The 10,367-nt window shown below is 36.6% G+C and overlaps 1 long non-coding RNA gene across 1 annotated transcript; it reads right to left on the reverse strand.

Annotated features, from left to right (window-relative positions):
* Positions 1–2,586: 2,586 nt before the first annotated feature.
* LOC108708117 lies at positions 2,587–7,735 on the reverse strand. Its single transcript, XR_001934391.2, has 3 exons — positions 7,435–7,735; positions 5,491–5,588; positions 2,587–3,668 (listed from the first exon to the last, which is right to left on the reverse strand). It is a non-coding gene; the product is annotated as an uncharacterized LOC108708117 (long non-coding RNA).
* Between the last annotated feature and the right edge of the window lie 2,632 nt (positions 7,736–10,367).

Below are 10,367 nucleotides of genomic sequence, written 5' to 3' on the forward strand. Positions count from 1 at the left end.
TCGATCAATGGATTAAAATCCTGCGATCGTTCGATTGAATCCTTTGACTTCGATATTCGAGGTTCGAATATCAAGGGTTAATTAACCCTCGATATTTGACCAATAGTAAATGTGCCCCCTAGTGTCACGGAAATCCTTATCTCACCCAATTTTTTTGAAGCATGGGAAAATGAGTTGGGGATAAACCTAACCCCTATGATGAGATGGAGAATAATGACTAAAGTCCACAAAACACCCAGAGCCTCTAGGGTAAGGGAAATGCTATATAAAATCACAACCAGGGGTATTACACAACCGAAAAGCTACACAAAATATTTCCAGCAACGTCAAAATCTTGTTGGCGGTGTAAATCAGAGGTGGGAACATACAGTCATATTTGGTTTACCTGCCCTGCTATCATTCCCTTTTGGAAAAAAGTTTGTAAGAGAATAAATCAGATAACAGGCTATGTGATAAACCTTATCAGATAAATTAACTTTATATCTTCTACACTCTGCTATTGCTATGATACCCAAAAAATGGAAACAGACAAGCCCCCCATTTGTAATTGAGTGGTGCAACCTAGTGGAAGACACTAGGAAATTGGAGAAAGTTTTACATAATAATATTGCCCAGTACAAGCTGTTATGGAAACCCTGAATAGACAGTTGGAAAAATACAAGTTGATTACCCGACCATGAGACCTACCTACACTAAACTAGTTAACTCTCTTTATAGTGTATAGACTGTTACTCTGGATATGTAGTATTGACTCATTGTTCACCTGTTTAAGCATTGAAACATATTGGATGTATATTATGCTAATGCTTCTCCCTCCCCTTTTACATTCTGTATCCCACCCCTTTTCTCCTTTTCTGAAAAAATCAATAACGAAAGATTTGACAAGATATAATTAATCCTTATTGGAAACAAAACTAACTTATTGGGTTTATTTCATGTTTAAATGATTTTCTAGTAGACTAAGAGGCAGGTTTATCAAAAAGTGAGTTTAGAGCTTAATATATAAAACTCCACCCACATTCTATTCATTTCTATGGGATTCTATGGGATTTATAGAGATTTATTATACCCTGATGCTTTTAAAAATCCAACTAATAAAATACTCCATCTAAAACCTGTCAAGGTCATGTAGTAGTTAATGGCAGATGTCCCTTTTACAATTTTAAGATCTGCATGGGTTATTGTACGATAATCTGAAAAACGCGAGGGTTTTCTGGCAACAACGTAGAAAAAGTACTACAATTCGAATGTAAAATTAGAAAAACTTGTCTGATTCGAATTGTTGCATGATTTTGTTGAGATTTTTTTAAAAAATAGGTAATTTTGTGGATGGGAGTTAGGTAAATTTTGTTTTAATTTTGTCTTGATAAAAAAATGGGAAACATATGAGTTTTAATAAATACCCGCCTAAAACTCAAAAAAATTCTCCAAGTAAAAGCAGTTGAGGTCCACCATCCTATAGAAGTCAATGGGAGCTGCACTAATCCTTTTGGACTTTTTTTTCGATTAACCCATCTAAAAAGAAATGCTCTGTAAGGCTACAAATATTTTATTAAATACAAATAAAAGCTTAACAAGAGGCAGGACTGGACCATTCCATAACACTTGTAAAAGCTAATGACAGTAAAAGGAAAACAGGAACCCCATTAAGTTAACCAGTCTGGCAGATGTGAGGCTTTGGAACAAGCTATAATTACTTGAGAGTAGGGCAGATGCCAAGATAAAGAGTCCTATCATGCTTACTGAGTAATAAGATGGTGCTATTACTAGGTATTACAAATGTTGATCAACTTTAAAAATGAAGTGAAATGGTTTCATCTATGAGGCCCCCTTGTATTGCATTGACATAAATTGTGATGAATGGTTGAGTTAAGTCTTTTAAATAACAACAATAATAAACTAGGTTTTGGGAATAATATCACCCCTATAAATAGTTATATCATTACTAAAGAGGGTTCACCAGCTAACTAATTTTGTAAATGGCTGGGGTATAACTTCCAAATAACTGGGTGTCAGCCAAGCACCAATGTTGGCACTCCATACAGAAAATGTAATAAAGCACCCAATAAAGATTACCAGCTGTGATCTTGTTGAAAGGACCATCCAAGGACACAAGAAGGAAAATGCCCGGCAGAGTTCTGCCAAAATGGCCTAGAGCGACAACTCAGACTGATGAGTGACCTGCTATGTTAACTGAAGCAAAGGACGTAACACAAATTACTCCATGCACCTTGCTTAAAACATTGTTAGATGTGGTGCACAACTTTTGCTATGTTTACAATAGTCTTACTGACTGATAACATTTTGATGAAGTGAACCTGCTGGTCTATATCATGCTTGGATGTAATGGATGTAAATGACTGCTTATGAAGCACATAAACAATGTCTCGGAATGGTAAACGGACAATATTGGACAATACAGCTCATCCTTGTATACACAGTGTGGCTTTTTCATGGCAGCCTGAAAGTGGAATTCCGACACTCCCCTTGCTTGCATGTCGGTGAGACACACAAGCCAGATAGCAAATGTGATTGCAGGCACAGGAGAGTCCTGTACTTAACTGCCTGCCTATGGCCTGCTTCAAGTAGAGAGCTACCTTATGCCCACAGTGTTGTGCTTCTCTCCTTGCACACTCTGCACAAAAATCCTATGGTTGCAAGCGCTCCGTGACTGGTTGCTATGGGGCCTATCGTCTCATCATCAATTGTTTATAAAGCACCATCAAGCTACACAGTGTTTTATAACAAAGCAAATGAGACAAAAAATGAACAGAGAAGATTCAGAGAATAAATTTATTTTTACAGGGCTTTGTGTGCAAGAACTTGCAATGACTGAAAAGTAAATCGTTTTTTAGGGTGAAGTGTTCAATTATGTGTTCATTATGAGATATCGGTATTGTAAGACTGGCATATTTTTAAAGATGGGTCTTCAGAAGCACTTTAAGGGGCAGATTTATGAAGGGCCGAATTTCAAATTACAATTTTTGCCAAAACTGTCAAATTCGAATTATATTTGAGTTTTTAAAAAAAATTGAATTGGAATTTTGAGATGTATAATACTCTTAAACTAGACTATTCACCACCTAAAACCTGCCAAATTGCTGTATAAGTCAGTGGGAGAGGTCCAGGGATCAATTTGGTGATGTTTGCAGCCTTCCTGACATTCAAATGTTTTCAGAGAAAAAATTCGAATCAAGTTTTTAAAATTCAAATCGAATTCGATTTAAATTAGATTCAAGTTTTCGAGTCTATCCTATTCACCTGAGTTTAAAAAGAAAATTGATTTTTATAATAAATTTTGTGTTCATGGGAGTTGAAAAAAACTCGAACATAAATTCGACCCTTGATAAATGTGCCCTTAAGTTTGAAAAAGGAAATATATGTAGGTTTCTGGCCATCTTTCAGACTATTGCAGAAAATTGGTGCAAATCTTATCAGATTAAAAATTAGGTTTCATACAATTTTTGGGATAGGGCCAAGATACATTTGGAACAGATATTCTCATCCCATTGATACAGATTGATTGATTGATCAAGCAGATTTGAATTTCACTGTTGTTTTTTTCTTTAAACTTAAGTAATTTTCTTCAAATGCAAATCTTTCAAGTCTTCTCTGTGCATCAGTCCAGAAAAGTAAAATGATTGATTCCATCCATCTCCATAAATGAACTGAAAAATAGGTAATTTTATCAGCAACGCAATTTTGACACACCATAGTGCAGTGGTGGCCCCTAATGGCCAAAATGGTAAATGGCTTTTTTGTTTGAATAAAGGTTAATGAGTAGTTATCTAAACTGTCAATTGAAACACAAATTGCTTTTTAAAAATATAACAACCACACAATGCACATTGGTAGCAGTAATGGTCCTTCACTAAATAAAACAGTAATATATAAATAGTACAAAAATAAGCAGCCTCATTAAAGGGGTTGTTCACCTTCCAGCACTTTCAGTTCAGTTGGTTTCACCAGAAATAAAGACTTTTTCCAATAACTTTCTATGTTTGACCGTTGGTGGGGGTGGGTGTGTGTCTCTATAAACTATTCTAAATTGATTTTTATCTTTGTCCCTGCTGAGCAGAATCTCTGGGTTTCTTTAAAGCCAGCTGTTAGAATTCATACAATAGTTGCTAATAAGATGCTGCTGAAAAATGTAATGTAAATGTATCAACTAAATGTTGCAAAACTGTAACAGTTTAGAGTCTGCAGTTGAATGAAATGCCAGAGACTTAAATGGTTAATAAAAAGGAAAATAATTTAAAAAATCTTTGGGGCAAATTCACTAACCTCCGAAAATTCACCAGCAACGGCTTCAGTCACATCGCAACACTTCGCCAGGCGTAGCTAATTCACTAAAATCAGAAGTTGCATCCAGGGCGCCGAATGCTGGCGAAGTAGCGGCAAGCGAAGCGAAGTTGCGCTATCGTTGCCTAATTTGCATATGGCGGGAAGTTAAAGTTGAATGGACGTATATGTTGCAGCAAATACATTACACTACACAAGCCTGGGAAACCTTAATAAAGTAAAATAGAGTTGTTATATTGCCCTACACATCATCCCAGTGTATAGGGAGGAAGCCGGGTATCCCAGAAAAAAATTTTGATTTTTTTTTGCAGCCTATCACCCTGAAAAAAGTCGCTAGGGTTTTTTGGGACTTAGAAAAATTTTCAACTATTTTTTGATGAAGTCCTATCTACTCTATTGCACTTCGCCTGGTCTGAGGTGGCGAAGGCAAGTCTGGCGCAAGAGGTAACATTCAATAAAATCTGCATCTTAGTGAATTTGCGTAGTTATGTCTTCGCCAGAGCGCAACTTCGCCAGGCGAATTACAACTAGAGTCTATCTCCTTCGCTAGCGAAGCTACACCTGCACCCGTTAGTAAATCGGTGAAGTAGGCGAAATGACGTCACGCTGGCAAATTTTTGCTAACGTTAGTCACTTCGCCCTTTAGTAAATTTGCCCCTATATGTCTGGTGAACAATCTGAAACCAATTGAACAGAAAAAAGTGTTTGGAATTTTATCAAACCCCTTTAAAGTGGCTAGTGTTATGAGGCATTTGGCATTACTATTTGGAAGAGGATAATATGTGTCCAGCTTTAATTATAATGTCAAAAGTTGCACATTTGGATCTTCTCCATCTGTTCAACCTGTGATATGTTTTTCTGTGTCAGGAGCAGCAGCTGAATGTAAGCTCTGCTCTGTATTAGACACAGGAATCCATGCTGATGCTGCTGCAACTACCATTATCAGCAGCAAAGCCCCATACAGCTAGCAGTTCAAGTGTCAACACTTTATTAAATAAAGCTGTTTGTACCATGTTTAAACCCAGAAAAGTATAGTTACATATTTTTATATTTATGAGAAAAATCTGTATTTTAATTATCCCTTTCATAAAAAAAAGTGTATCTTCAAAAGAGTCAAAAAAGCTGCCCCTGGTAACTTTAAAGGACAAGAAAAGTGCTATTCGCTAGGAAGTAAATATGGTTACTCACCTTAGATCCTGGGATAGGGCTTCTGTTCTCTGAAAAATGCACCAGCCTGGGGTATTTTTTATGTGAACACCATGTTGCCATGTCGTCTAACCCTCTGCCTGCCAAGCATGTAGAGATATCTAAGTTACTGGCAAGGAAGATGTCTAAGAGAGAATACTGCTAGTGCCTGTAGTGTGGACTTGGGTTATCTAGATCCAGATCACATCAAAAGTGAATATAATGAATGTCTGTAGCTTAAAAACATAAATAAAGGTTGGAAACCCCAGACCTCTGTTTTGAAGCAGAGGAAATAATTTATTCCACATCTTTGGAAAGGATAGGGTTATATTGTGAAAATTATTTCACCTTAAAATGAACTTTTGGGTGTTTATTGAATTAACATTTTTTGTTCTGGACTCCTTAGACTTGTTATCTGTTTGGTATAGATTAATTTACTGAACTACCAGAAAGCAGTTTTGGAATAAAGATGAATAGTAGAGGGCCTGCAAATGAAAAATAACTTAAATGAAGAAACATAAATGTGAAAATTCTTAGTCAATATTTTTTTTTAGCATTTTCATCTGCTGTCTGGAAAGAGCCAAAGTAAGAAAGTTAATAATTCAAATACAAACAAAATAAGATAGTGACATAATGACATAAAATGACAGAAATAACATAACATTACAAAGAAGCCGTGCCAAGATGAATAAAGAAGGGAGAAGCCGTCACTGAGGAAGAAGAATACTGCCTGGTGAACTATAAAGGTAAGTTCCACTGAACACCGATTTTCTTCTGTTTATTTAAACCCCTGGCCACCATTTTAACTCATTAGGTAACTCCTGGCCCTGACCACATTTGTAGAGGGCCCTGGCCACCAATATATTTCTAACTTGTAGGGGGACCTAACCACCATTATTTTTAACTTGTAGGGGGCCCTGACCTCCAGGGTTTTTTTTACATGGGGAGCCTGACCACCAAAGGCCTTTATTAGGACTGGCTATTTTTTGGCCAAGAGGTTAAATCAAATGGATCTTATTTGTACATTAGAAATGCAGAAAAATTCTAAAACTAAATGCAATTTGGGTTAGAGTAGGTACCTGCTTGAGTAATCTAATTTGATGTGGTGGCAGTTTTAATAACCCTTTGGCCAAAAATGGTTTATTTACTGTTTTAGTGCTCTTGTCTGTGTGGCCTTTTTACTGTGTTTGGCAAATATCTCTGCTAAAACACGCTGACTTAACTTCAAATCTCTCGTAGCCCTATGAATATATGGAATGTTTAATAGAATTGTGAAAATTTTGAAAAAAATATGTTGCCTTCATTTTTTCACAGATTAAAAGTGATATGCAGTTAAGAGTTGGGATTATTTATCAAAGGTCGAATTTTAGAGGTTTTTGGACCTCTAATGAACACACAACACAAAACTTGAATGGGATAAACTCAAATCAGTGAGTTCGGGGTTAACAACCTGAAAACTCAAATTACGTTTTCGAGTGAAAACTCTCCTAAAAAAACTTGAACATCATGAAGGCTATTAACATTTTCAAATGGTAAAAGTGACCTCTGCCATTGACTTCTACATGACCTTGACAGGTATTTTCAGATTCTGGCTATTTCCAGCTTTGGGGTATTATAATAATAATAATAATCTCAAAAAAATCTAAAAAAAAATCCAATTTATTTTTACCCGAAAAATTGATTTTTGACTCATAAATAACCTAAAAAAACCACAACCTGAACCTTAATAAATCTGCCCCTAAACTTTGGCTTAATCTGTAAAAAACTGTGATTCCTCAGAATTTTGAACCAGATTTTGGATTTGCGCAATTCTAGTATTCAGTCACTGTTATAAATATAGTATTTCTTTACATCCTACAGGCAGCACATCACAATTGGGTAATAGATTCCATTTCCCCTGATAGGACAGAATAATAAACAAGCTTAATTAACCCCTATAAGAGTCACCTCCTCCCCCCAGGCATCAGTGTTTTTTTTTTCTGTCCTTCCAGGATAGGACGTAGAAGATGGCCGGAAGGCTGAAGATCCAGGCTTGAGAGCTTGAAGGCCGTAGAAGTGACCACGCCAGCGTGGGTCACTTCGGGGAGGCAGGAAAAACTCCCTTAGGCAATGCAGAGTCCTCACTAGTAACCTGACTGCTGGGAGAGAGGGTGAGGACCTGCAGAGAGAAGAAGAATGTGTCTGGATGTGGTTCAGCGCTACACGCCCACTAAGGGAAAGGCTCCTAATGCAAAGGAGCCTGGTGCACTAATTGCCTCTGGCATGCAAATGAGCTTTTTGGGATTGCAGGTATTTGAGCCTGACGTAACAAATTAGCTGTTCGGCTATCTCAGTAAAAGCATTGGAACTGTTGCGGGTATGGTTAACCAAATCCCTGGGATATACACAGTATTGTCACTTTCTCAACACAGTGTTTCCCAACAATATGGCTACTAAACCGGTTACTTGTTATGGTTAGTAGGAAATGGTGGTAAATGACCACATGAGACTCCAATTTCACCATGAAGCAGTGAGTATTGCAGGATTTAATCCTCAAGCGGTGGTTCTTACCTGCAATTTTTCTTGTGTGTAAAAATGTTTGTTCATTCCTGAATTACAATGTCTACCATTCAGCATATGAATTCTAACAGCATATATGGTTGTTATTATTATTATTATTACTATGTCTGCAGACATAAGTACTATCATGATATAACCATACAGTGTACTGTGTTACACTAATCACACCCTTGCTCCCCACCAGGATTCTGTACCACAATACCTGTATTAAGCAGTATCATCATACAACATATCATATGTAATGACCGCATTCAAACTAAGTGCATGGCTATCTTAATTTTGCTACCATACGGCAACATCTGCATTAACCTGTGATACCATGATGCTGCCATGCAACAAATGGAGCTCCCTATACTATCATAGTGTAATGGCTGCATTCAAACAGGATTAGCAGAATAGCCATGCAGTGTATGGATTAAGTGCACTTCTGCACAGGGTGTTCTACTAAATGTTCAACTACAGCTCCCTATTCTACTATAGTGTAATGGCTGCAATCAAACCGGATTAGCAGAATAGTCCATCAGCATTTGGATTACGTGCATTTCTGCAGATATTATTACTATATTACAACTTATGTAACTATATGCTATTGGTAATCAAAGTTATCATTGTATAGCCATTCAGTGTGTTGTGCTTCCATAGTTCCCTATAATACCATATCGTCACGTCTGCATTTTACCAGTAATAGCAGAATAGCCATTCAGTATATGGATATTAAGTGCACTTCTGTGTTTCATTATTACTTATTTACAATTTATGTAATGATATGATCAAAGCTATCATTGTATAGCCTTTCAGAGTGTTGTACTAAATACTCGCCTACAGTTCTCTATATTACCATATTGGAATGTCTGCATTTAACCAGTACTAGCAGGATAGTCATTGAGAATATGGAGGCCAGTTGAAGTCCTGTAGTTCATACAACTATATAGGTCTGCAAACATCAGTATTATCATGATATAACCATTCAGTTTTACTAACATCCCCTTGCATTATACTAAGGGCACCCTTTACTTCACTTGTTGCCTTACTATGACATCTGCATGTAACCTGTCCATAAGGTCATACATTCAATTTATGGATCTTATGTGCACAGCTGCAGTTCACTCTTACTATACTACAAGTTAGGTTGCAACCAAAGTTATCGTATAACCATTCAAGGTGCTGAATTATTTGTACTGTGCAATTCAAAATATTAACATATTGCAATCTTTACAGTTGACAGCATTTAAGCAGATGAATACAAAGGGCACTCCAGAAATACAATGTGTTTACCACATTGCAATTTCTGCAGAAATGAGCACTATTACAATAGCTATGTAAATGTTAAAAGTAAACATTTTCAGACGTTCATTGCTATGACATTACAGCGGTGAAAATAGTTTCATGATGGATTGTCTGAATTTTTTGGTTTATGCACCATATTAACATAGTGCCTCAGGTCTTTTTATTTCCTTCTACAACTACCGTACTTAGTATCTCTCTAGGTTATTCCAGCTACTATCACATGCCAATTTCTGAAGTATTTGTACTGTGTTTGTGGCTTTTTCCGTGTTTCTATCCTACGGTGTACTCTGTAGGTAATCTTGACTATGCTCAATAGCTAAGTATATCAACACTAACTCTACTACATTTATGGATGTGGATTTTGGCAGGTTATCTGTTAATTCCAAAATATATGGATACTAAATAGATAATGCTGTGTCTTATTCTAATGATACAACTACCCAGTTGTAAGTGACTAGCTTTAAGTGACATATAGATCCAAACATACAGAACTGTACTTTAACTAATGTTCTAGTTAAGGGGTTATTAATATAATGTAGTTAAAGTCCCTATAATCCCTCAGCATGCGAGGTATGTGGGTGTAGATTGTAGCTAGTGGTACCTTGTCCATTATGCTGCATTCGTTTTTATACGGCACTGCAGTTCACCACCATTAATTCATGACCTTGTAGAGTACAAGGGCAATGCATTCAGGAAACTTTGAATTTTATTGTCTATATTACAAAGATATAGGGGTTGCAAATATCCTATTACTCCTTTACAGTTATATTTTATGGTATTGCATCTGCAGTTTACAATTTCAAATGAGTGTTTAGAAATCTGTTATAATGTGATATTCAAATGATTGCAAATTATCATTGCTGTTACCATTCCTAGGCTGTCCTGCATTCTATTACCTTTACCAGTATAAAACTGTTACTGGTTAGGGAGCATCATTTATACCACATGCATGCAAAATATGGTGAGTATGAGGAGTTTAAGATATTTCCAGGAAACTCACAGCTAAGGGTGTGGTATCCCCTTAAGCAGGTATT

This window comes from Xenopus laevis, chromosome 2L (assembly GCF_017654675.1).
Source record: "Xenopus laevis strain J_2021 chromosome 2L, Xenopus_laevis_v10.1, whole genome shotgun sequence".
Taxonomy (NCBI): Eukaryota; Metazoa; Chordata; class Amphibia; order Anura; family Pipidae; genus Xenopus; species Xenopus laevis.